At 44.5% G+C, this 27,258-nt stretch overlaps 1 long non-coding RNA gene across 1 annotated transcript; it reads left to right on the top strand.

The window, feature by feature from the left end:
• The first annotated feature begins 1,531 nt into the window (after positions 1 to 1,531).
• On the top strand, positions 1,532 to 2,790 carry LOC127304727 (uncharacterized). Its single transcript, XR_007853510.2, has 2 exons — positions 1,532 to 1,672; positions 1,908 to 2,790. It is a non-coding gene; the product is annotated as an uncharacterized lncRNA (long non-coding RNA).
• Positions 2,791 to 27,258: the final 24,468 nt, after the last annotated feature.

Consider the following 27,258-nt stretch of genomic DNA (forward strand, 5'->3'; position numbering starts at 1 on the left):
AGTACTTGTCAGGAAACGAGGTTGAACAAGGTATAGAGTGATACCGATGATCAAACTTCGGACAAGTAAAATATCGCGTGACAAAGGGAATTGGTATCGTATGTGAATGGTTCATTCGATCACTAAAGTCATCGTTGAATATGGGAGCCATTATGGATCTCCAGATCCCGCTATTGGTTATTGGTCGGAGAGAGTACTCAACCATGTCCACATAGTTCGCGAACCGTAGGGTGACACACTTAAGGTTTGATGTTGAAATGGTAGAACTTGAATATGGAATGGAGTTCGAAGTATTGTTCGAAGTCTCGGATGGGATCCCGGACATCACGAGGAGTTCCGGAATGGTCCGGAGAATAAGATTCATATATAGGAAGTCATTTTATAAGTTTGAAAATGATCCGATAATTTTACGAAAGGTTCTAGAAGGTTCTAGAAAAGTCTGGAAGGAATCACTAAGGAAGGAGGAGTCCCGGAGGGACTCCACCTCCCCATGGCCGGCCAACCCTAGTGGGGGAGTCCAAGGTGGACTCCACCTAAGGGGGCCGGCCACCCCCCACATGGAAGGGGGGAATCCCACCTCAAGTGGGAGTCCCACCTTGGGTAGGTTTCCCTACTACATGGAAGGTTCTTGTGTTGGGGTCTTATTCGAAGACTTGTAGTCCAACACTTGGGGATCCACCTATATAATGAGGGGCATAGGGGAGGGGGCCGGCCACCCCAAGACCACAAGGTGGCCGCACCCTATAGTGGCCGGCGCCCCCCTCTCCCAAACCCTAGCCGCCCCCTCTCTCCTCCACCTCTCCCGCACGCTTAGCGAAGCTCCGCCGGAGTTCTCCACCACCACCGCCACCACGCCGTCGTGCTACCAGATTCAAGGAGGAGCTACTACTTCCGCTGCCCGCTGGAACAGGGAGAAGGACGTCGTCTTCATCAACACCGAACGTGTGACCGAGTACGGAGGTGCTGCCCGATCGTGGCACCGTGATCAAGATCTTCTACGCGCTTTTGCAAGCGGCAAGTGATCGACTACCGCAGCAACAAGAGCCTCATCTTGTAGGCTTTGGAAATCTTCAAGGGTGAGTCTCGATCATCTCCTCGTTGCTCCCGTCTTCTAGATTGCATCTTGGCTTGGATTGCGTTCTCGCGGTAGGAATTTTTTGTTTTTTATGCAACGAATCCCTACAAATTAATCTCACCATGTAATTCTAGTTCGAGAGATTGTTCTATAGGTTTCAGAGTAGAGAAAATGAATACAACTTATCAGTACTTTATAATGTGAAATTTAAGTTATAATATTGCTTAACACTGTCCCACATTCTACATAGCTTTTTGGATTTGTTGCCATTTCTAGTAGATTATTTCTTTATATCCAGAATTATTTTGATCAAATAATTGCCATTTCTAGTTGCCATCCACACTCTTACTGCCATGGTACTGTCACATGATCTCTAATTTGATTTCGATTGTCATCTCCTTCCTCCCAGGCCGGCCACCATCTCCAGTTCTCAAATCCTTCAAGGTATGTTATCCTACTGTCCTACACCTCCGTTCCCCTGTCTCCCTTCTTGTTTTCTATCACGATAAACTACTAGAACTGCTGGGGCTGGGATTGGCAGTCTGTTTTCCACCCAGGCTAGAACTCCTGCATCCCTCAACCATATTCACATCACAGGTTAGATGAATGAGTCTGCTATTCCTTTGGCTGATTCCTTCTTCCTTTTTCATCTAATCACACCATACCACCTTTTCTTCTTCTTAGGGTTCTCTTGAATCCGTTTCAATTGGTGAAATAATGCTAAGTTTCCGCAGGAGTGCTATTTGCTTGTTTTTAATTTCTGTATGATATAACATATAGTGTGTTTAGAGTTGTGTAGACAGTAACATATCTAGTGTGTTTCTATTTACAGACGGATCTTCTCAAACCGAAAGGTAGGATTGAGAAGAAAAGTCCTTATTTGCAGGAGCTACAAGATTGAAGGCAAGGTATAAATGATGCTTCGTTGCTTAAAGTCTACTACTATATACTTTTTCCTATAGAACCCAGTTTTCTGTAATGCACGGCCTACTTTTTAGCCACTTTAAACATGCATGGGTTAATCTCTTCAACGAGCATGGTTAAGCTAACCCCCCTAATTCTTATTCATGTGCTCAGAGCCTTAACTGTCTAATAACACATCTCTGTTGAGCTTTTGCTCTCTATATACATTTCGATACGAGGTATTGTTACAGGATAAAAGTAATTCTTCTTTAAGCCTTCATATTCAGTTTTGGCCTATTACCTGTGTAGAACCAACTAATATTTAGTTGCTACAAATGATTTTATTTTGTACTCTAATATCTTTCCTGTAATAGGCTCCAGAAAGCTTTTGACCTACTGAATTTGTAAGTGCGGATATTATACGATTTTCTTCACATTATTACTGCAATTGGATTTTATTTTCGCAATGGGTAATATATCTACTTCCCTGATATAAGGAACATAACTACTTCTGTGGTTAGTCTATTTATTCTAGATGTGATGGTAGGATGCTGACATTGGAGGAACAAGCAAGCGAATCGGGAACAAAGAGCCTTGTTGGTCAGACAAGTAAGATGGAAGCCAGTTAGATGAACCATGTTAGATGAACCTTGTTGTGTATTTTATCTAATGGTGTCAAACCATGTTGTTCATGATGTGGCGATGAACACTGTTGGTCATGGACGTTAATTAGATGCATGGATTGTGAATCCTTGAATGTTTCAAAATGTTGGTTTCAAACTTAGATTGCTTGGAAATATTGGTTTTAAACATTGCTTGATTTCTTGAGTGTGATGTATGCTTGATTGTAGATTCCTTGAATGTTTGCAGGCAGTATGGCAACCTTAAAAATGCCTAAGAAAATAATCAGCGGCACCAGAATTAAAAGCCTGAAAAAGTAATTGTAGGCATCCTTTAAAAGTGCCGGCAAAAAGTTTAGATGGTATCCCTAGAAAAGTGCCAGTAAAAAGATTTCGTGACATTTTTCGAAAAGTGCCGGCAAAAAGATTCTATGGCATTTTTGGAAAGTGCCAGCAAAAAGATTCCATTGCATCTTTCAAAAGTGCCGGCAATACTAACTAGCGGCATTTTTGGAAGTGCCTTAAAATATAATTAACAGCACTTTTCTAAAAATGCCGGCAAAGACCTACCTCGACTGGAATAAACGCATCACTTTTTTTTATGCCTTGAAAAATCTTTGCCGCCACTTTTGGTGCCTTTGCCGACACTTTTTTGTGTCGGCAATCTGGGTACCTGATGCAGTGAGTGGAAAAAAACAAGAAATCAGTCGAAGAATTAATCAAGGAGAGCTAAATTAACATGCAGTAGCTAGTTGGTGTGGCTGCATGTTTGCCCATCCTGTTATTCTCTTTGTTGCTCGGATGCACTGGTTTTTTGGATTCGTAACACAACAATTTTTTTTGTCTACTACAGCAAACTTCACCAAGCTTTGCCGGTCTCCTGTGAAAGAGAGAGAGAGAGAGAGAGAGAGAGAGCGACCACGACAGCGCACATTCGACGCAATCTAGTGATTGTATTCTTGCTAGCTGATTTTTTTTTTTTAGTTTTAAGCTCTTCGCACCGTTGTTGATGTTTATTAATAGAACCGTAAACTTTTCGAGAAAAAAACCATCAGGTGATTACTTGAAGAACTGCTGCTCTTTTAAATTATGTTTATGTTTGGACGTAGTAATCGTTCCCTTAGACGTGGGGCTACCTGCGGTGACCCAGCATACCACTGCATGTTGTAGTATACAAGTCGTTGATATGATCTTTGTGAAGGGGCTTCCTCACAAATTGCCATATCCCTCAGAGTGGTACAACAGAAACATTGCAGGTCATAACACTCCATACTTTATTACAAACATTTTCTTACAAGTTGGTATTTTCACAGGTCCTATGAGAACACCCTAATATACTACTAAAGTACCATTACAACTCATACTAAAGATGAAAAGAGCTCAACAACTTATTTAGGTAAGTTCTACGTTGCTCGGCTCTATGATGCTAGGGTATGTCACTACTCCTCCACCTCCGTGTTATCTGGTCCGTAGATTATCCCATAGTCTACGCCTTCCACTCCGCCGGTAAGATCAGGTTCTTCGTAGACCAGCTCGTAGCTTCCTTCTGGTGCTCCATCGTTGATAGCCTCCACTTCGGAATCACAGTCTAGCAAGGGTGTCGAAAGAAAGTGAGTACAGAGGTACTCAGCAAGTTCTAAAAGAATAAAAGGTGTTTGATGCACTAGCTACGACCATTGATCAGGAAATCGCCGGTCAATGCATGTTTTGAAAACATTTCTTCAAAAGGTTGCTTTTATTATGAAAACTATGCCCGTCAGTCTTCACAGGTTGACTAGAACTTCGTGGAGTTCCTTTCCTGCCGCGTTCGCGATTCCTTCCCGGAACAAGGAGTGACAGCCACAATTTGATACACTCTGCAGAGGTGCGTTACTTTTCCCACAAGAGATCTCACCCTTTTTGCCATCCGCAGGGACTTGCCCCCGTTCACACTTCCTTTGGTGTGAGGCCAGGTATAAAGATCCAAGCCCACACCGCCTTCTCCGCGACTGCAAACCCACCCTTTTGTCCACCCGTACACCTCCAGTAGACTTTCCCCCGATAATACGGCTTTACTCATGGTGTACTTTGGACAATCCTTCATAGATCGTAGAGCCATCATCACTAATGGATGGGGATTTAAAAGGCTATCCCAACCTACGGCAGTGCCTCCAACACCCCGCCGGCTCTACCAATCCGTTGGCGTGCAGAAGGGAAAAGATACAGCTGGCTTTTCGAGCCATTATAGATCTCATGGTCAACGCGGTTTGTACGGCGCTAGAATCACTGGACGGCATTGGTAATTTAATCCTAGGGTGATATAACCCATTGCAATGGAACCTCCACCATATCAACACATACCATGGTTCCATTGCCAGCCACATAGTCATATTCATAGTTGGAAAATAACATTTCATTTGCGATGCAGGAATGATAAGTATATAGTTTTGCATTAAAGTAATAGAAAATAATCAAGTTGACATGAGCAAGGGTGAACTTGCCTGTGGACTGCGAGATAGTGCAGTTCAATGCAGTTGATGGAACCTGGACCTCGGGTTCTGTAAGAAGCATCATTGTCGGTAAGGACAATGTTATAAAAATCCAAATAATGCAATCATGGATGTATTATTTTATGTTGAATCCCTTTACCCCATTGAGTTATTACAAGTTAGGGTTGTATTTAAGATTTATGTCTTTGACGGTAATTTACAATTGATTTAAAAGTGTTAATCATGGTAATTCACACAAAGTACAACAATTTTCAAAGTAAAATGATTTTACTTGATAATTACCTTAGTCATTCCAAAATAATTTGAAATTATAGAGTTACCTCTATAGTTTTTGGAATAAAAAGGAATATAGTAGTTTTAGGGAAAAGTTCCCTTGTTCAAATGAAATGACTTGGAATAATAGAATCACATGTTGAAATGGTTGAAAATAAGTTTTAGAACATATTTGAGATATTACATTGAATTTTAAATACAAGGAAATAATAATTGAAAATTCCAAGTTATTATTTAAATTCTAAAAATTCATAATTTTGAATTTATTTCATAATTTCATTTCATATTTTATTCTGGTTAAGATTTATTTTTCATTTATAAATCCAATTTTTATTGGATTTTTAGAGTTGTTTATGATTTATAAAAATTTGGTAAAGTTTTGGTCTTTTATTAAATGTAAAATGACCAAAATACCCCCTGGACCCCTATTGGGCCCAGCCCAATTAAACTAACCCAGGGACGGCCCAAATAGGCTGGCCCCCTTTTGGGTTTGGTGGCGCCGAAGCGGCCCACCACTCTCACTCTCACTCGGCCCTCTTCTCACTCGTCTAACCCTAGCCTCTCTGGCGATTCCGTGGCGATGGCGTCGCCGCCATGGCCGCCGCCCTGCTCCGGCCATCACCGGCCTCCTCCGCCGTAGCCACTTACCGATCTAGAACCGCCTCGAGCAGATCTATCGATCTGTCCGAGCCGTTTCTCTCCTCTCGTCCTCTCCTGGCGAATCGCCTCGATCTGGATCTCGTGGAGAATCGCCATGGGCGATCTGGTGGTCTCCGACGAGCTCTCGCCTTCGTCGTCGTCGTGTGCGCCTCCGAGACCGACCTGGCGCGGGTGCTGCTCGCAGCGCCTGTGCCGTCGTCTCCGTCTTTGTCTTCTGTGGTGGTGTTCGTCGGCGTAACGCCGGCGACTTCCACTGGCTTTGCAGCTGCTATGGCCGCGCGGGCAGCGCCTCGCCATGCCATAGTTTACGCCTCCGAGCGCGGGTAAGGTTCTCTGTTCCTCCTCCTACTCCTCGTGCGCCTCCCCTTGTTACTGTGCTTCTTCCTCCTCATGCTATGTTACTCTCTGGTGATCTTGTGATCATCTAGAGTCATGCTACTGCTGCGCAATCTTGCTGTGCTTCGGTTTACTGTAAGCTTATGGTCAGATTACCAGTTATTGGTACTGGCACATGTCGATTTGCTTGCTGTTCATGCTATGCTTGCTTCTCTGCTACTCCTAGCTTGCTCTACACTTGCCAGGCTCTACTGTGCTTGCTTATGGTTTGATATACCCTGCTGTTCATGCTTATGGGCTTGCTATGCTTACAGGTTTATCATAATTGCTGGTCAAGGTGTACTTGTGTTGCATCTGTGACACTTGTGTGTGTGCCGAGAGGTGCTGTGATATGATTCAAGATTACTATCGCAAGCCAATGATCCATTGGATCATTTCTTGCTTGTTGGCTAATCCTCTGTGTAGCTTGGCTGGCTGTGATTGATCAATTTGATCAATAGCTTGTCGATGATTGCTTACGGCTAATTACGTGGCTATATGAATCAATTGTCTAGTGATCTTGATGCTCAAGCATCACTTTGTGTGGTTGCTTACTTGTCTTGTTGCTTATTTCTAGCTATCTAGAGTTGCTCTAGTGGCTATGAATTAAGTTGTCTTGCTTAACGGTATCTTTGCTGTCATGTCTAGCATGGATCTGTAATAAATTCATGCTTGGATTATTTAATTATGATGAACTGCTTATGCAGTGATGATTTAAATGTCTTGCTTGTATATGAGTTTGCTGTTCATGATTCTTTTACAAGCAATTAAAATCTGAATCCATTTCTGGATAGTGATGTGATCTATTTGGCTTGCTCTTATTTGGTGCTAAGTGTGATGTGACCTCAGTAGCCTTGCTACTGATTGGTTGCTCACATGATTGATTTGATCTTGTTGGCTACTCACTTTGCTTGCATATTTGGGAATCATATTAAGTATGAATGCCAATATGCTTGCTCGTGAAGAAATCTAGGGTTTTACCGATGGTTGCTTGCTTAGGATCTTTCAGATAGTCTTAGCTGCTAATCTATGCTATCTCTTGGTGCTATCTGTGCATGTGATCTTGCTAGTGTGTGCATACGTGCAAGATTTCTAGCTTACGTGCACGGGATCTCGTATCTGGATGGTTTCTATCTTAGTAGCTTTTGGTAGCGGTAATCCTTGGTGAAAACCAAGTGATGATCTACTCATATGAGCATCTGCTCATCCCATGCTTATGCATATGATGGATTAGATCCATTGGATCTCTTCCAGGAACTAGGTATACCTTGTTCCAGCTCCTAGAATGAAATGTTTTGTTGTTGCAGTCTTGTGGTTTGTGCACAGCCCTTCACCTCCGATCCTGGTTGATCTTCTAGGTCACCATGATTTACGGTGGCTGAGTGTTTTGGTGTTTTTGTTCTGTTCTTGAGCAAGAACAGTGAAGAACACTTGATGTTGTTCTTGGATATGGCTTGCTGTGTGTTGCTCTGGTCGACAAAGCATGGTTTCTAGGGTTTCTGCCTATTTATTACTGCTGTGGTTCTCCTCTGGCTTGGACACCTTACCCTAGCATATCTAATGACTCATCTATGGTGTTGTGCTGTTGGTGCATTGCACCAACAGTCTTGTGGTGAAACTTGAGCCCTGAGGTGCTCGGGTTTGGTCTGCTGGTGCTCTTATCTTGATCTTTGTCCAAACCTTTGGACAGACACAAGTGTCAATGACACTTGGTTAACTGACCAAACTGCACATTGCTAGTTTCTAATCCCCTGGCTAGTGTCTTTGCTTTGTTTTGCAGGTTTTTGAAGGTGAATATGACCAGAAGATATTCTCCAAGTCATTAGTCTAAGTTTTAGTTTAGGAATCAAATTGTAATCTTCCTTTTTATTTCTGTTTATTATTCATTAATTCTTGTATCAAGAATTTTGTAAAGACAATGTAATTTGTGTTGTGATATCAATAAAGCCCAAGGTTTTTGTTTATGAGCTTTTGATTTATGTAATATTTATATTCTGGAATAATCATTGTATTTGTGATTCACTTTGAAATTCAAATTTGTTTGAATTCATAAGTTGTTTGAATTATGAATTCCATTTATATTGTTCAATGTTTATTGTTTAATGTATTGACACTTGTCAAATGAAATCAATTCCCCAAATCAAGCAAGATACAAAAGAGATCATGTCGAAATTTCCCTAACTCACAATGCCTAACCCTAAGTGCAAAATGAGAGAGAACCTCGATCCCTCTTAGGTTTAGTTGCAATAAGGCGCGAAAATTTCCCCCGTTTTGCGATGAAATGCACATCCCATTTCTAAATCTACCCTTCGTTGTTCCTATGTTCTGGGTTATTACAGCCTCTCCCCCTTAACAGAAACTTCGTCCCGAAGTTAAGATTGGTACCTGAACATCTCGGGGTAAGACTTCCTGAGTTCTTCTTCCGTCTCCCAAGTGGCTTCTCGCTCAGGATGATGTTGCCATTGCACTTTACAATATTTGATTGCCCTGTTTCTTAACTTTTTCCATTGAACTTCTAAGATCTTTTCAGGCCTTTCCACATAAGTTAGATCAGATTGCAATTCAATTTCTTCATATGTGATAGGATCATCCGGTGCCTTCAAACACTTTCTGAGTTGTGATACATGAAATACATTATGAATTTGACTTAGTTGTGCCGGTAATTCCAACTCAAAAGCTGTTCCTCGATTCTGACTGATTATCTTAAATGGTCCAATATATCGAGGGCTTAACTTTCCTTTTACTCCGAACCTCTTAAGTCCTTTCATTGGGCTAACCTTCAGATAGACCATGTCTCCCACTTTCGGTTCCCAATCTCTTCTTTTTAAGTCGGCGTAACTCTTCTGACGACTCTGAGCTACCTTGAGTCTATCCCGGATCACCTCGATGACATCTTGTCTCTCTTTGATGTAGTCCGGTGTAAACTCCTTGTTTTCTCCGGTTTCAAACCAACAAATTGGTGATCGACACTTCCTTCCGTACAATGCTTCGTACGGTGCCATCTGAATGCTACTCTGATAACTATTGTTATATGAGAACTCTGCTAAAGGTAAATGATCCTCCCATGAGCCTCCAAAGTTCAGAGCACAAGCTCTAAGCATGTCCTCAAGTATCTGATTGGTTCTTTCGGTTTGTCCTCCGGTTTGTGGATGATATGCTGTACTGAAATCCAACTTGGATCCCAAAGATTCTTGTAGTTGTTTCCAGAATGCTGATGTGAAAATCGAACCTCTATCTGAGACTATCTTCTTTGGTACTCCATGCTTACTCACAATTTCCTTCACATATATATCCACAAGCTTTTCTGCATTATCTTTTGTGTTTACGGCTATGAAATGAGCACTCTTGGTGAGTCTATCCACTATTACCCATATCATATCCTTCTTCTTATTAGTCATTGGTAAACCAGTAACAAAATCCATTCCTATTTCATCCCATTTCCATTCCGGTATCTCTAGTGGTTTGAGTAATCCCGCAGGACTCTGATGCTCTGCCTTCACTCGTTGACATGTATGACATTCCGAGACATATTGTGCTATTTCTCTCTTCATGTTGTTCCACGAACATCTCCTTCAAATCCATATACATCTTCGTACTTCCTGGATGTATGGAATAAGGGGTTTCATGTGCTTCTTTTAATATGATTGACTTCACTTCTGGATCATCTGGTACACAGATCCTTTTCTGGAAATATAATGAATCAAAATCCCCTAGATGGAATTCCGATGGTCTTCCTTCGCCAATCCTTTTTATCTCCTCTTGGATGAACAAATCATCCGCTTGCTTTCGGATAATCTCATATTTCAAGTCTGAGTACATCTCATCCATTATCCTCATGGTTGCTATACTTCCTTTGACATCACCCTGAATAAACAGAATCTGAGCATCTTCTAACTCCTTCCGAAGTTCCTTCGGAATTTCCCATTCCGTAGGTTGATTCTCCGTACTCTTCCTACTTAGGGCATCTGCTACTACATTAGCTTTGCCTGGTGTATAGTTGATCTTAAGATCGTAATCCTTAATCAACTCTAACCATCTCTTCTGTCTCATGTTTAATTCTTTCTGGGTGAAGAAATACTTCAAACTTTTGTGATCAGTGTATAACTCACACTTGGATCCATATAGAAATTGTCTCCAACTCTTCAAAGCATACACAATCGCCGCTAATTCGAGATCATGTACTGGGTAGTTGTGTTCATGTGGTTTCAACTGTCTTGATCCATAAGCTATTACCTTCCGATCTTGCATAAGAACACATCCAAGTCCATTCTTGGAAGCATCACAATACACCGTATAATCCTTTCCAGGTTCAGGAACTGCTAACACCGGTGCTGTGGTTAACTTATCCTTGAGTGTTTGGAAGCTGGCTTCACACTCATCAGTCCACACAAATGGAGTATTTTTCTTGAGTAACTTGGTCATTGGTCCTGCAATCTTCGAAAATCCCTCTATGAATCTCCGATAATAGCCTGCCATACCAAGAAATCCTCGTATCTCCTTAGCATTTTTAGGTGATTTCCATTCCAATACGGACTGAACCTTATTTGGATTCACCGCTATGCCTTCTTTGGTTATCACATGTCCAAGAAATTCAACACTATCTAACCAAAATTTGCACTTGCTGAACTTCGCATATAGCTGATGTTCCCTCAAAGTTTGCAGAACTATCTTCAAATGTTTGGCATGTTCTTCTTTATCTTTGGAATAGATTAGAATATCATCTATGAACACTATCACAAACTTGTCCAAGTACTTCATGAATATCTTGTTCATCAAATTCATGAAAATTGCTGGTGCATTTGTTAGTCCAAATGGTACAACCAAGTATTCATGGTGTCCATACCTTGATACGAATGCTGTTTTTGGTACATCTTCCTTCTTGATCTTGATTTGATGGTATCCTGACCTTAAATCTATCTTTGAGAAGACTCCTGCTCCTTGAACTTGATCAAAAAGATCTTGAATTCTAGGTAAAGGATACTTGTTCTTGATAGTTACATTGTTCAAATTTCTGTAATCTCCACACATTCTCTTTCCTCCATCTCTTTTATCCACAAAAATAACTGGTGTACCCCATGGTGACACACTTTCTTGAATAAATCCCTTCTGTTCCAGTTCATCTATCTGAGCTTTTAGTTCCACTAACTCCTTTGGCCCCATCTTATATGGTGGTTGTGCTATTGGTGCTGTGCCTGGAATTAGATCGATTGTGAATTCTATCTCTCTATCGGGTGGCATCCCCGGTAGTTCCTTAGGAAATACATCCTTAAACTCATTTACTACAGGAATATCTTCAATTCTCACTTCCTTCAGGCTGTTGAGTTCCAATCCAATCTCCAACTCACTGTACCTATCGCCTTGGAACACTATTCGACCTCCTATGGAGTTGCGAAGTGACACTGTTTTGTCTCCACAGTTAATCACCGCTCCATTTTCTGTCAACCAATCCATCCCTAAGATGACTGATATGTCCTTCATGGGTATGATGAATAGGTCCGCGAAATACACACAGTCACATATGGTTAGGACTTGTGCTTCTTTCACGTGGGTTACTAAGATCGTTCCCCCCGCGGATAGGACAGTTATAGGGGTTTCTAACTTAGAACATCTAAGCCCGAATTTTTCCACAAACTCCAATGCAAGAAATGATGTGGTTGCTCCAGTATTAAATAATACTTTGCCAGGATGAGTAAGAATGCTTAGCGTACCTAAGACTGTTTGATCCGACTCTTCCGCTTGTTCCAAAGATGTGCAATTCAGCTTTCCATAAGGCTTTCCCTTCTTGTTGTTGTAGTTATTGTAGTTGCGGTTGGTGTTGTTGTTATTGTTGTTGCGGTTGTTGTTGTTGTTGTTTCCACCTCGTCCTCCAGAGCTCTGTCCGCTCCAAGATGCCTTGTTCGGACACTCCGGCTTGATGTGTCCTTCCTTCCCACAACCATAGCAGATGATTCTGGGTTTCTGACAGTCCTTCTGCAAATGACCCCTTTGGCCACAACTGTTGCAGATGATCTGGTTAATTGGGTTCTGACTCTGACCTCCCCGGTTGTATTGATTACCAGTAGTAGGTCGATATCTGGGTTTCAAACTCCGATCAGGTAATGGTTTACTGATTGGGTACTTCCTTGGCTCTATACGAGCTCTCTTCCTCCTGTCCTCCTGGACTTGCCTGTAGTCATCCTCGAAAGTGATTGCCGAGTCAATCAGTTCCTGGAATTCGGCAGTCCGTGCCAACCTCAGTTGCATCTTCATGTATGGATTCATGCCTTTCATGAATCGCTTCTTCCGCTTCTCCTCGGTATCTACATCCTCAGGTGCATACCTGGATAACCTATTGAAATCACGAACATACTGCATAATTGGTGCAAGATTCATCTCGATTCTTCAAATTCCCTCTTCTTCAACTCCACCACGCTGTCCGGAACATGAGCATCCCGAAACTTCTTCTTGAACTCCTCCCAGGTGAATACCTTATCCGGAGGGTGTACTGCTACAAGGTTCTCCCACCATGATGCTGCTGGTCCTGACAACAGATACGTGGTGTATCTAATCTTCTCCTCATCGTTGCATCCAACAGTCTTCAACTTCCGTTCCGTATCCATGAGCCAATCTTCAGCGTCCATTGGTTCTGGAGCTGATGTAAATGGTAATGGTCTTGCATTTTGGAAGTCCGATAGTGTTACTCCCTTGCCTTCATTACCCCTATCATTAATGACATGGGTAAAGAAATCCTGCATATTCTTGCTCTGGCTTTCCTGGTAACGCCTCCTATCTTCCTCCATTGACCTCATATATTGTTGGAAGTCTGGGTGCAACATTGGGTGTGGTGGTGGTGGTGCGTTTTCTGCTCTAGCTGCTGCATCTGCTTCCTCTTTCTCTCTGGCTTCCCGCTCTCTGCGAGCCTCTTCAGTTTCTACTAACGCCATTTCCCCCTAGTCCTGTAACAAAGAGCGATTACTCATAATTACACCATGCAAATGCTTTCTGAGCTCAACTCAATGTCCAGAACTAGTCACACAATGAAATCAAGAAGCAAATCCAAAACAAACATTTATTATGTATATACACTGTATAATACATAACACACTCACAAACTTATATTACATGTGGTACATATAAACCACTTATTTGGCTCAAAGCCCAAGCCAACGGAAATTTAAAATACGTTCTATTACAATACCACCTAGATTACTTTATTCTTCCTTGGAGCTCTACTCCTCATCGTCTTCATTCGCCTCCGCGTACATCCCTGGGGTCCATCCGGTACAAAGGTCTGTCCTCCGAAGACCGTCCGGAATGAAAGTTCTTCCCATAGGTATGTAATCTGAATCGGACGAAGTGCCGAGACAGAGATCTGTCATTCCAAAGTAACTAGATAAAGACTCATACATATCCCCAGTGGAATACAGTGCCTCTTCTCCAGTCATCAATGGAGGATTCCTATTCACTTGACCCCTTATCTTCTTCTTCTTCTTTTTCTTTGTTCCAGAACTCTCACCTACTTCGTACTGTGATGGTTTAGATATTCCCATCTCCAAATCTAAAGAAATGGAATCAGTACCTTTCTCTTCCTGCCCATAGTGTTGGTTAACATTCGGGTTAACCGCATCACTCTCATCTCCTGTATCACATGGAATTGGCTCCTCCTCATCACCGAAAGGTTCCCCGAAACGCCAACCCGTCGAGTTTTCAATCGGTGACTCCGAGCAATTTATGTTCCATGAGTGGTCTCCCCCATATCCAGTATCATATGATGCTGACACGTGTGGGTAGTGCGGAACAAAGTTAGGTGTAAGTGGATCTCTTGTAGGTAGATTTCTCTTGAACCACTGGTCACTCAAATCTACATCACTGTCTGGGTTAAAGAAGGGTGTAGTATGTTGTGGTTGTGCCCTCAAGTCATGCATCCGAGTTTGGACTTTATCAGGGTCCGTGAACTCAGCTAGCATGTGGTCAATCTCACCTCTCATCTTCATGTGTAAAAGGTACATCGTGGTCAATAAAGACTTACAACTATCCATGTGCTGTGCTGCAGCTTCAGGACTTCTGTGGGCTAATACCAAATGATTAAGAGTGGGATCCTCATCTTCCTCGGCATGAGGTATATGAGAAAACTCTGAACATAGCAGTTCTACTGACTTATGCTGCCTTATCTCAAGGATTGCCTTGAATAGGCCCATATGGTAGGCTGTGGTGATAGTTTTGGCTTCTCCGTATGGCATTATACGACTCATCAGCAGTTGTTCCGGTAGTTGGACCGATACTCTGCACTTGGCTAGGATTTCCCCATCATAGTAAGTATACTTGATAACAGGTATCCGTGGATCGCAATGAAGTTCCTTCAGCATCCCACACAGGAGAGCTGTTATTGGTCCATCATAATCACCGAGCCAACCCTCAACTTTCCTCAAAGTCCTCTTGGGAAAAGTGTTCGCCATTATGGCTGTATACAAAAGCAGAATATTAGTGATGATAATGCATCATAATAGCTATAATAAAGAATTATCGCACTAAAATATATGGTTTTGCTATTCTCAAGTGAATAATCACCATACTTCTAGAGAATCCTTTACTATTTCTACTAGACTCCTACAGGTTTCTTCCCTATACTAGGTTTTTCCAACCTAAGGTCGCAACATTTGCTCTGATACCAGCTGCGGTGACCCAGCATACCACTGCATGTTGTAGTATACAAGTCGTTGATATGATCTTTGTGAAGGGGCTTCCTCACAAATTGCCATATCCCTCAGAGTGGTACAACAGAAACATTGCAGGTCATAACACTCCATACTTTATTACAAACATTTTCTTACAAGTTGGTATTCTCACAGGTCCTATGAGAACACCCTAATATACTACTAAAGTACCATTACAACTCATACTAAAGATGAAAAGAGCTCAACAACTTATTTAGGTAAGTTCTACGTTGCTCGGCTCTATGATGCTAGGGTATGTCACTACTCCTCCACCTCCGTGTTATCTGGTCCGTAGATTATCCCATAGTCTACGCCTTCCACTCCGCCGGTAAGATCAGGTTCTTCGTAGACCAGCTCGTAGCTTCCTTCTGGTGCTCCATCGTTGATAGCCTCCACTTCGGAATCACAGTCTAGCAAGGGTGTCGAAAGAAAGTGAGTACAGAGGTACTCAGCAAGTTCTAAAAGAATAAAAGGTGTTTGATGCACTAGCTACGACCATTGATCAGGAAATCGCAGGTCAATGCATGTTTTGAAAACATTTCTTCAAAAGGTTGCTTTTATTATGAAAACTATGCCCGTCAGTCTTCACAGGTTGACTAGAACTTCGTGGAGTTCCTTTCCTGCCGCGTTCGCAGTTCCCTTCCCGGAACAAGGAGTGACAGCCACAATTTGATACACTCTGCAGAGGTGCGTTACTTTTCCCACAAGAGATCTCACCCTTTTTGCCATCCGCAGGGACTTGCCCCCGTTCACACTTCCTTTGGTGTGAGGCCAGGTATAAAGATCCAAGCCCACACCGCCTTCTCCGCGACTGCAAACCCACCCTTTTGTCCACCCGTACACCTCCAGTAGACTTTCCCCCGATAATACGGCTTTACTCATGGTGTACTTTGGACAATCCTTCATAGATCGTAGAGCCATCATCACTAATGGATGGGGATTTAAAAGGCTATCCCAACCTACGGCAGTGCCTCCAACACCCCGCCGGCTCTACCAATCCGTTGGCGTGCAGAAGGGAAAAGATACAGCTGGCTTTTCCAGAGCCATTATAGATCTCATGGTCAACGCGGTTTGTACGGCGCTAGAATCACTGGACGGCATTGGTAATTTAATCCTAGGGTGATATAACCCATTGCAATGGAACCTCCACCATATCAACACATACCATGGTTCCATTGCCAGCCACATAGTCATATTCATAGTTGGAAAATAACATTTCATTTGCGATGCAGGAATGATAAGTATATAGTTTTGCATTAAAGTAATAGAAAATAATCAAGTTGACATGAGCAAGGGTGAACTTGCCTGTGGACTGCGAGATAGTGCAGTTCAATGCAGTTGATGGAACCTGGACCTCGGGTTCTGTAAGAAGCATCATTGTCCGGTAAGGACAATGTTATAAAAATCCAAATAATGCAATCATGGATGTATTATTTTATGTTGAATCCCTTTACCCCATTGAGTTATTACAAGTTAGGGTTGTATTTAAGATTTATGTCTTTGACGGTAATTTACAATTGATTTAAAAGTGTTAATCATGGTAATTCACACAAAGTACAACAATTTTCAAAGTAAAATGATTTTACTTGATAATTACCTTAGTCATTCCAAAATAATTTGAAATTATAGAGTTACCTCTATAGTTTTTGGAATAAAAAGGAATATAGTAGTTTTCTGGGAAAAGTTCCCTTGTTCAAATGAAATGACTTGGAATAATAGAATCTCATGTTGAAATGTTTGAAAATAAGTTTTTGAACTTATTTGAGATTTTTTCCTTGAATTTTAAATACAAGGAAATAATAATTGAAAATTCCAAGTTATTATTTAAATTCTAAAAATTCATAATTTTGAATTTATTTCATAATTTCATTTCATATTTTATTCTGGTTAAGATTTATTTTTCATTTATAAATCCAATTTTTATTGGATTTTTAGAGTTGTTTATGATTTATAAAAATTTGGTAAAGTTTTGGTCTTTTATTAAATGTAAAATGACCAAAATACCCCCTGGACCCCTATTGGGCCCAGCCCAATTAAACTAACCCAGGGACGGCCCAAATAGGCTGGCCCCCTTTTGGGTTTGGTGGCGCCGAAGCGGCCCACCACTCTCACTCTCACTCGGCCCTCTTCTCACTCGTCTAACCCTAGCCTCTCTGGCGATTCCGTGGCGATGGCGTCGCCGCCATGGCCGCCGCCCTGCTCCGGCCATCACCGGCCTCCTCCGCCGTAGCCACTTACCGATCTAGAACCGCCTCGAGCAGATCTATCGATCTGTCCGAGCCGTTTCTCTCCTCTCGTCCTCTCCTGGCGAATCGCCTCGATCTGGATCTCGTGGAGAATCGCCATGGGCGATCTGGTGGTCTCCGACGAGCTCTCGCCTTCGTCGTCGTCGTGTGCGCCTCCGAGACCGACCTGGCGCGGGTGCTGCTCGCAGCGCCTGTGCCGTCGTCTCCGTGCTGTGCTGCTGTGGTGGTGTTCGTCGGCGTAACGCCGGCGACTTCCCTGGCTTTGCAGCTGCTATGGCCGCGCGGGCACTGCCTCGCCATGCCATAGTTTCTGCCTCCAGGCGCGGGTAAGGTTCTCTGTTCCTCCTCCTACTCCTCTGTGCGCCTCCCCTTGTTACTGTGCTTCTTCCTCCTCATGCTATGTTACTCTCTGGTGATCTTGTGATCATCTAGAGTCATGCTACTGCTGCGCAATCTTGCTGTGCTTCGGTTTACTGTAAGCTTATGGTCAGATTACCAGTTATTGGTACTGGCACATGTCGATTTGCTTGCTGTTCATGCTATGCTTGCTTCTCTGCTACTCCTAGCTTGCTCTACACTTGCCAGGCTCTACTGTGCTTGCTTATGGTTTGATATACCCTGCTGTTCATGCTTATGGGCTTGCTATGCTTACTGGTTTATCATACTTGCTTGTCTAGGTGTACTTGTGTTGCATCTGTGACACTTGTGTGTGTGCCAGAGGTGCCTGTGATATGATTCAGTACTACTACTGCAAGCCAATGATCCATTGGATCATTTCTTGCTTGTTGGCTAATCCCTCTGTGTAGCTTGGCTGGCTGTGATTGATCAATTTGATCAATAGCTTGTCAGTGATTGCTTACTGGCTAATTCTGTGGCTATATGAATCAATTGTCTAGTGATGCTGATGCTCAAGCATCACTGTGTGGTTGCTTACTTGTGCTGTTGCTTATTTCTAGCTATCTAGAGTTGCTCTAGTGGCTATGAATTAAGTTGTCTTGCTTAACAGTATGCTGCTGTCATGTCTAGCATGGATCTGTAATAAATTCATGCTTGGATTATTTAATTATGATGAACTGCTTATGCAGTGATGATTTAAATGTCTTGCTTGTATATGAGTTTGCTGTTCATGATTCTTTTACAAGCAATTAAAATCTGAATCCATTTCTGGATAGTGATGTGATCTATTTGGCTTGCTCTTATTTGGTGCTAAGTGTGATGTGACCTCAGTAGCCTTGCTACTGATTGGTTGCTCACATGATTGATTTGATCTTGTTGGCTACTCACTTTGCTTGCATATTTGGGAATCATATTAAGTATGAATGCCAATATGCTTGCCTGTGAAGAAATCTAGGGTTTTACTGATGGTTGCTTGCTTAGGATCTTCTGTATAGTCTTAGCTGCTAATCTATGCTATCTACTGGTGCTATCTGTGCATGTGATCTTGCTAGTGTGTGCATCTGTGCAAGATTTCTAGCTTCTGTGCACAGGATCTGTATCTGGATGGTTTCTATCTTAGTAGCTTTTGACTGGCAGTAATCCTTGGTGAAAACCAAGTGATGATCTACTCATATGAGCATCTGCTCATCCCATGCTTATGCATATGATGGATTAGATCCATTGGATCTCTTCCAGGAACTAGGTATACCTTGTTCCAGCTCCTAGAATGAAATGTTTTGTTGTTGCAGTCTTGTGGTTTGTGCATAGCCCTTCACCTCCAAATCTGGTTGATCTTCTAGGTCACCATGATTTCTGGTGGCTGAGTGTTTTGTGTTTTTGTTCTGTTCTTGAGCAAGAACAGTGAAGAACACTTGATGTTGTTCTTGGATATGGCTTGCTGTGTGTTGCTCTGGTCGACAAAGCATGGTTTCTAGGGTTTCTGCCTATTTATTACTGCTGTGGTTCTCCTCTGGCTTGGACACCTTACCCTGGCATATCTAATGACTCATCTATGGTGTTGTGCTGTTGGTGCATTGCACCAACAGGTGCTGTGGTGAAACTTGAGCCCCTGAGGTGCTCAGGTTTGGTCTGCTGGTGCTCTTATCTTGATACTGTCCAAACCTTTGGACAGACACAAGTGTCAATGACACTTGGTTAACTGACCAAACTGCACATTGCTAGTTTCTAATCCCCTGGCTAGTGTCTTTGCTTTGTTTTGCAGGTTTTTGAAGGTGAATATGACCAGAAGATATTCTCCAAGTCATTAGTCTAAGTTTTAGTTTAGGAATCAAATTGTAATCTTCCTTTTTATTTCTGTTTATTATTCATTAATTCTTGTATCAAGAATTTTGTAAAGACAATGTAATTTGTGTTGTGATATCAATAAAGCCCAAGGTTTTTGTTTATGAGCTTTTGATTTATGTAATATTTATATTCTGGAATAATCATTGTATTTGTGATTCACTTTGAAATTCAAATTTGTTTGAATTCATAAGTTGTTTGAATTATGAATTCCATTTATATTGTTCAATGTTTATTGTTTAATGTATTGACACTTGTCAAATGAAATCAATTCCCCAAATCAAGCAAGATACAAAAGAGATCATGTCGAAATTTCCCTAACTCACAATGCCTAACCCTAAGTGCAAAATGAGAGAGAACCTCGATCCCTCTTAGGTTTAGTTGCAATAAGGCGCGAAAATTTCCCCCGTTTTGCGATGAAATGCACATCCCATTTCTAAATCTACCCTTCGTTGTTCCTATGTTCTGGGTTATTACACTACCACAAGTAACTTCGACCTATCAAAGTTATCATCAGATTGCATCAAAAATAATTTTAAGTTAAGGTGCGATTGACTCTATATAATTAATCTATTTTTCAGTTAGGTGATGCAAACAAATTTCAGTTATAACACGCATGTTGTAACTCATGATTAACATAAATCACAAAACAATTAAATGGTTGGTGGCTTCTTTCTTAGTTACAATCCATGTTTCGAGAACACGAATCAGTGAACAGTTGAAACATTTTTTTTCCTAATTTGCAAATCCATGTGCAACTAGAAATACCTCCTAATTGCAACATACAATTTCACTATTTACATCGACTGATAAGTTGGCAAAACGGTTTAAGTTCATATAATCCAGCTGATTGAGCTTCCGGATGCTTTGTTATATATACTTGTCACAGATCGTATAACTGAGTAGATCGGCCAAGTAATATAGTAACAAATTAAGCAGGGTACGTTTTTTCAACACATAAGGAAAGATCGATCCAGCGGCATCGATGTATATATGCTGAAGCATGTGCACGTACCGACGATCCGGGCACGCCGCGGCGCACGTCCACTGAGCCGAGTGCGTTCCCGGTGGCGTTGCGGAACTCCGCGACGTCCGCGGGCACCTCGGACGGCAGAAGGCGCGCGCCCAGCACCGCCTCCGCCACGCCCGTCAGCGCCAGCATCACCTCCCGGTGCGCCAGCGGTGGCATGCGCGCCACCGCGTCGGCCCTCCTCCGCTGTGCCGCCACCGACGCGCTTATCGGGCCCGATGCCACGCAGAGAGGACGGTGGCGGCGACGTCGTGACGCTGCGCCGACGGTGTCCACGGCCGCCGCCGGCTGCGAGCAGCGGTGGACGAGCGGCTTGCACGGAGTGGGAAGCATGGGGGGCCGGCCGGTGGACACGTCTCAGGCCTGCGTCGGGGTAGCAATGTGTAGTGTATCAGTGTGTCGCAGTGTATATGTAGAGACGCAGCTAGTGAATCGCCAGCCAGCGACGTGCGACCACTGCAAAGCTCGTAGCGACATCGATGGACAAATATAAACGCAGCTAGCAGCTAGCGACTCGCCAGCCAGCGACGTGCGACCTCTGCAAAGCTCATAGCGACATCGATGGAGAAAGAACTAGGGGCGTGGAATAAATTAACGGCTATATATGCGGTCATTGGTAACAATCGAGGTTCGCAAAATAGCGTCCGCAAAGGCGCAAAATGCCAACACACTCGTGCTCAGAGGCAGTATACAAGTGCGCAACGTGCCAAAGTCGAACGAAGAAAATTGGCCTACTGATGGCCGGGTCGGTCCAGGCCTACAGTCTTTGGTGACGAGAGGCTATCTCGGGATGTCTGAATAGTTTCGCGTGGATAGATGAACTGGCGGCGCTTGCTCCCGGAAGGCGACCGGAGCATCTCCGCGGCCCTGATAGCCGTTCCAATAGCTTTTTCGGAGCTGGGGCGAAAATGGCCTCGCACCGGCGCGTTCCAAACGGCGCCGGTGATTTTTGGAGCAATAGAACTGCCGGCAACCCCGTGCCGGCCCCTTCACCAAGGGCACGAATTCGGCGCGCCGGCGCCTTGCGAGGCTGAAAATTTTGGGCGTGGGAGCCGTCTGTCAGCCACACAACAACAAAATATATATCTTCTCCCGCAAAACTCCGTCCCCTCCGCCGCTCATTTCTCCCGCCAGCGGCTCAATCTCCCATCCAGCCTCGAACCCGAAAAACCCTCACCACCGCGCCATGCCACCGAAGAGAAGGGCTCCGGCGAAGGCAGCGAAACCGCCGACGAAGGCGCCGCCGAAGACGCGCACAGTCGCGCCGAAGGAGAAGCCGGCGACCATGTCGCAGGAGGACTGGGAGACGGAGATGGAACGCCGCGCCTTCATCACGGTCGACCGCAGGAGGCGCCGCATCGCCGCCCTCGACGCAGCGAAAGCGGTGGCCTCTGCGGAAGCGTGCCTGAGCTTGGGCGGCAGCATGAACAACATCTCCAGCTCCCCGTCGTCGTCGGGTTACTACGCGGGGTACACCGCGGGCGCGCCGTCGATCTCGCAGATGCGGCTGTCGCAGATGGACGGCCGCGCCCGCTACTCCCCCGAGTTCGGCGACAGCGACACGACCGTCGACAACAACGCCCCGTTCTCGCCGGATTCAACGGCTCGGGGCAGCGGCGCCTTCCGCTTCCCCGACCTGAACGATTCACCTGACTTGCGCCGGCGTCTCCCCCGGCACCGTCCATGTCTATCCCAGCACCGTCCACGTTCATGTCTCCACCGCCACCGTCACCGTAAATGTCTCCACCGCCACCGTCCGCGTTCATGTCTACCCCGGCACCGTCCGCGTTCATGCCTCCCCCGGCGAGCGTGGATCCTGTTGCAGTGATGGAGCTGCCGCCGGCCGCCGATGAGGAAGCCATCGAGGTTGCGTCGCCCGTGACCTCCTTCGTGTGATCATGCGATCATCTGGCTTCAAAGCCCTTTTTTTGCGTCGAAAACGGCGATCTGGTGGTCGTTTGTTGGCCCAAACTTCTTATTCCAAAACCTATTCATATTTGGTGGCCGTGTGTTGGCCCAACTTTATATTCGTAGACTTATTCGAATTTCTATGGTTGTGTTTGAGATTTCAAATTTAAATTATCTGTCGGGCCTCCTGTTTGGGAACGCCGGTGTGGGAGTAGCTCCCCCAAATGGAAGATGTTGTGTCGACGTCCCGAAACGAAGACGCCGGCACCCCTACCGGCGTCTATTTGGAGCTGCCGATGGAGAGTAAATGAATCGATCCATTCGGCGCGATTCAGCGGTCCATCAAATTTGAGCTGGTGCGTTGCGGACATGCCGTAGACAACGTGCGTGCCCTCCCGCGCGTGTCACAGGCCGGCATGGAAGCGACCCAACGGCAAAAGGTTGATCGACGATAGCGGCCACGGCCATCAAAACCGTCATTGATCACTTCCGTCGCCGCCTCAGCTTCTACGTCGGCCTGCTGGCACTAGAACTGCGTGTGCATTGATGGCCAGTGCTACTTAAAATGGCCATGTGGCCGTCGGTCATCTCACTACCCTTCCTTTTTTTTTCTTTTTTTTTTTGAACAGGGGAACGGTCCGAAAGGACCGAGAGCTTCATTGATATTCATGGGTGGAGCTACATATTACATATAGGGACTCATGAAAGTACGAAATTACAACCAAGCCCATACATTTTGCATTGAGGACCTTAGAAGAGAACTGAAAAAAGCAATCAAGCCCTGCTCCTTCTCCACCACGATTCTGCAGCTCGGTGCAGTCTACCTCGACGTCGCCGGGGACACGACCACTTGGGCACTAGTGGAAAACGGGGCAATAGGCCCGGTCCATTTGGGCCTTCAGTCCCGGTTCCCAAACCGGGACCAATTAGGCGGGACTAAAGGGGGTACCCTTTAGTCCCGGTTCAAAGTTTAACCGGGCCTAAAGGCCTCGACACGTGGTGCGGCCAGGGAGCTCGCGGTGGAAGGCCTTTGGTCCCGGTTCGTGGTACGAACCGGGCCTAGGTTTCTCTGCCGCGGCAGAGAATTGCTATTTCTCTGCTGCGGCACAGGTTTAGGCTGTACCAGCGTTTCTCTGCCGCGGCAGAGAAACAGGGCGTTTCTCTGCCGCGGCAGAATTTCAGCAATGCATATATATCATTCAAGAAACCACAAAAAATCGTCATGAATATATATAGACATCGTCAACAGTACACGTAATGCATGCATATTTACAATACAACAGCTCCTTCACGAATATCCTCCATTGTCACGATCTTCCGATAGTGCTCTCCACCTGGGGTAAGGGCCTCGGTAATAAAGAATCCCGCGATTTCCTCTTGAATTGCTTTTATTTGATCCTCCGTTATGAGAGTGTCCCGCAGGCGTGTCATCTATATTTAAAAAAGGAGATCAATATATGATTGGAACTCAATACAATAGATGGTACTAATTAAGATTAATTGTGAAAATTTGTTATCGTACACGAGTGTGGTGTATTTGGGCATCCCCACCCTTGGGACAGGCCATGTCACGAATGAAGGTGCAGACGTAGTATCCACATAAGTTATTCCCGGGTTCCTGCCTCATACACTTTACGAAAAAATAGTTCGATCAAACTAATAATCAAGCATCGTATTGAAAGTAAATATCATATATAAAGTTTCACGGACATAGCTATATATATATAGTACTACTTACAAGGTAATCTTCAAATGTAAGCGCCGGTTTCCATTTACCCGGAACAGTATTGATGAACCGTTTCCAAGCCCTGCCCGGCAAAAAATAATGAGTAAATGAGTAATTGATTAGTTGATGATATCTTCAAATTAGAACAGATGAAGATGCCAATATGAAATTGATTGAAACTACCTCTGGAGGATGGCAGCCATGTCCGCCCATTCCGCATATTCTTTACGTTTCGAGTCCATGACTTTTACGACTCCAAGGTGAAGATCAATGATTAGGAGAATAAAGTGGAATCTGCACAAGCATAGCTCAATGATTACGAGAATAAAGTGGAAGGTGCACAAGCATAATGTATGTTATATATAACACTCACTTGAAGTTGTAGGGAAAGAATATATCCTCTTTGTCTGCTTGCTTCTCTAAAAACATTACGATGTTGTCCTCTGTGTCCTTGGCGAAGTCTCGAACCGTAACTTCATGAACTGTGTTTGGGTCTATGAACCCCAGCGGTAGGAGCTTGCCTCTTTTGTATTCCAGCTTCTTCATTCTGCATAATTAAATGTATAGCGTACACAAAGAATATAATGAGGATAATTGTTAGTGCAAATGAATGAGGTACAAACTTAATTACACAAATAAATCACTTACAGGCAGTAGCAACTGATGACAGCTTTGTCGAGGGCGTCTTGATTGAATAACTGAAACAGTTCTTCTAACTCAAGGTTTATCTCGTCTTTCCCCCGGAAGTAATGCTCATCTCTAAGATACACCATGAGGTAGGCATCACCTCTTCGACAGGCTTTCAGGTACCATTCATGCAACCTTCGCATCTGAGTCCCTAGACGCGCGAGCTCGCCAGGTTTGACGAGATCAGATCCGTATCTATACTTGTTTACCACTTGAGCCGTTGGATAGTAATCTTCGTACTCAACTGATGCTCCCTGAGCTCTAGCCGCCCGTTCGATCATCGATGCCGTCTCTGGATCATGATAGGGCTCCACGATGAAGTGGGGTACGGCCTGAATGTCCTGCTGTCCAAGCTGGGCGACTTTTTTTGCTTCTTTGCTCGCTCTAGAGGACTGTCCAAGAGAGCGGTCATAATCAGCTCTCAGCTCAGGTCTCTTCATTCTCGTCTCGGCAAAGTGCTTCACTGTCTGCGGTGGAATAAACATCTTCTTCGGCGCAAGAAACGCCTTTTGCTCTTCAGTCTGCTCATGTGGTAACAACTCTGGAGTCTGTGCCCTCATTGGAGTTGATGATCTCTTCGGAGCTATAGGAGGTGCCGCGGACCGCTTCCTCTTTTGCTTAGGTGGAGGCGGCGGAGTCTCCTGACGAGGAGGAGGAGGTGGCGGAGTATTTTCACGCGGAGGAGACTGGTCATGCATAGGGGAATCATCATCACGCAGAGGAGAATCATCACGCGGAGGAGACTGCACAGGTGGCGGAGGAGGCGAAGGTGGCCTGCTTGTTGGCTTCTCACCTGGAAACACAATGTTCTCCTTCCGCCATTGCACGGTGGTTCTACGGGCTTCTCCCAGTTCTTTGATTTCCCCATCTTCACCTGCAGGGTGCTCAAGCACCAACCCCTCATAATCTCTCAACACTTCATCCACCATCACAACAGCAAAGTCGTCTTGTACCGGACGGCAATGGTAAGACCTTGTAGGTAAGAGGATGCCGACCGCCGCCTTGAAGGATAGGTTGAAAACTTTAACATGCAGCTCACAAGGACGGCTCTCAGTGAGATCATCCACGGGGGGGTAGCGAGGAGGCTCGACCACCTGGTCATCATCATCATCATTATCCACCTGCTGAGAGGAAGCCACGCTGCTTTTCCGGTGTGGTTGAGATTGCAGCGGGGCGAGGGCATTGAGCAATGCAGGATCTACAGCCTGCCCCTGAGCAATCTGAGATGTAAGTACTTGGGTTACCATGGTTAATTGGGCTTTCATGGTGCTCATACCCTCCTCTCAGTTAGCCAGGCGGTCTGTTTCCCTTGCCTTCCTCCTCTCATGGCTTTTATCAGGAAATCTCTTCCTTTCCGCTGGAAAGCCATACTTCCACGGAACGGAGCCTTCTGTGCCTCGTGTTCGTCCGGCGTGTTCTTTGTTCCCAAGGGCGCGTGTCAGCTCATCGTTCTCTCTTTCGGGCTGGAACAACCCCGCCTCCACGTCCCTATGTGCTTTTTCCAGGGCATCAATGGGAACCTTCAGATGAGCTTTCTTATAGATGCACTTCCCTGTTTCTGGATGCAACGTTCCCCCAATCCCGTAGAACCACTCCTTGCACCGTTCGATCCAACCGTGTGTCCCTAATCTGATCCCTTTACTGGTCAGTTCTGCCTCAGCTGCCTGCCACTTAGGACGGTTAGCCCTGTATCCACCTGGACCCAGAATTTGGTGATATAGCTTCAACGCAACATTTGCCTTATTTGTTTCCGACCTTTTCTTAAATTCTTCTGACTCCGTGTTGTACTTCACGAATTCGTCCCAGTGATTTTTTACCTTCTCACTGTCCGGAGTCTTCTTTATCTTGATAAGGCGGCGCAATCTTTTCTTGTGGTTCTTGAATAGTTCGGCCATCTTCTTCTTGCCAAACTCGCGGAGGGCCTGCTCCATCTTGGCCTTTTCAGCGTCACCCCCCTCTTCGGGTACTATGTTGAAATGTGACATGAGCTTGTTCAGAATGCTGTTTTTGGCTACATCATCAATATAAAGACCTTGAGCTTCTTCCTCTGCAGACAGCACTAGTCCCTTCGGCTTGTGCCATTCTCGAACGGTGATCGGGACGTGGTCCCTAACAAGCACTCCGCATTGAGCTATAAATGCCTTTGCACCTTTCTCTGGAGCAATCGGTTTACCATCCTTTTCGATGTGGGTGATGTCGTGCCTAACACCGTCATCCAACTTTTTGGCCGGGCCTCGCTTCCTCGACTTTACAGAAGAAGTGCTCGATCCGGAGGGATAAAAAAGAAATAATTCATAGTCAGTACAATTTAATTAGTTAATGCATCTAGTCGATC

This window comes from Lolium perenne, chromosome 1, assembly GCF_019359855.2.
Source record: "Lolium perenne isolate Kyuss_39 chromosome 1, Kyuss_2.0, whole genome shotgun sequence".
Lineage (NCBI taxonomy): Eukaryota > Viridiplantae > Streptophyta > Magnoliopsida > Poales > Poaceae > Lolium > Lolium perenne.